The sequence below is a fragment of the Mizuhopecten yessoensis genome, unplaced genomic scaffold, assembly GCF_002113885.1.
Source record: "Mizuhopecten yessoensis strain PY_sf001 unplaced genomic scaffold, ASM211388v2 scaffold10157, whole genome shotgun sequence".
In the NCBI taxonomy this organism is placed as follows: domain Eukaryota; kingdom Metazoa; phylum Mollusca; class Bivalvia; order Pectinida; family Pectinidae; genus Mizuhopecten; species Mizuhopecten yessoensis.
The window spans coordinates 1-1425 of record NW_018408407.1 but is presented as its reverse complement, the minus strand read 5'-3'; positions in this window follow the sequence as shown (position 1 = coordinate 1425).

The following is a 1425-nucleotide window of genomic DNA, read 5'->3' as shown; positions in this document are numbered from 1 at the left end:
AGTATCGTATAAAGAATCTCGTATTTGAAGTGAAGAAACAGCAAAGATAAAATTAAGATAAACATAATTTGATAGTCAAAGGATGCAAGTTATATACAGTTTATAAAGCATTGTTGCACTTATAAGGTTAGAAAGACGTTATGCGTATTTATTAAGCTATTTGTTCATTTATTCAATAATGCGTTCCAAGTCATATAACAATTTGAATACGTGTTTCCCACGAAAGTTACTTATTTGTACATAACAAATTAGTACCAACATTGTCCTCCGAAATTAAGATGTGTTAACTACATTCTCTTGGCTTTCTAATATTTTTGCATGTTTAAATTTGTCTGTTGCACTTCCACACCAAGCGAAATAATTTTCAACAATCTCAAACATATACAAAATTAAGGTATAAAGAATCTGTAAAATTTACAAAAAAATAATTCACCGTCAGAGTATCATTAATATGATAAAATTTTATTTGTATTTTCAATAAAAAAATATCGAAATGTATACTTTCGTTCGGACACTACAGCAAAGGAAAGAGGAAAGAAAACGAAATGAAACCTCAGGTATTGAAATGAATCTGAACTTAAACACAGCGGGGAACGCCAATAAAAATAAAAATACCCAAAGTTCCTTCATCGGATGGTTACAAATGGAATTTAGTCAACTTATAAATGCATTTTTTTATTGTATTTGCTACGAGGAACCAATAATAAAACAATTAAAGCAAACAACATAAATTAATGGTTAAACGTGAGAATTTTGTGAATAATTTACAGAAAGGAAATTCACAGTCTGAATAACATTGTTAATAATACAATTTCATTTGCATTTTCAATTAAACATATCGAAATGTATACTTACGAATGATCTCTTCAGCTAAGGAAGAGAAAAAATGAAGACTAAATGAAACCTCAAATAATGTTGCCAAATAAATTATGACTTTAACACAGCACGGAGAACAGGAAAAAAATATTTACCCAAAATTCCTACATCGTGTGTCATCGAATGAACTTTACTCAAATATTAAATGCAAATATTTCTTTAATGTCTTTTCTACGTAGAACTTCCTGCACAAAATTGACAAAAGCAAAATTTAGCAATGGTTTAACGAATCTTGTCAATATCTGTTAATAACTTTTGACAAACGCAATTTAGGGTATACCATTTTTTTCATGATGTATGGTTGTGTTAACTAGATATGATAAAACAAATATATTGACAAGTTATTTGAGTTGAACTAATCTTATTTCTACAAAAGATAGAAACTATTCGACATTTTGAATTGGTTATAGAACTGTTACATATAAAAAAAAATTAACAGTTTTTTTTTCTTTTTTTTTTTTAGCTTTATGACAAACAAATGCATATCGGCAGCACAAGGACTACAAATATCTACATTTCGATTTGTACTTGATGTCTCTAAACATGACT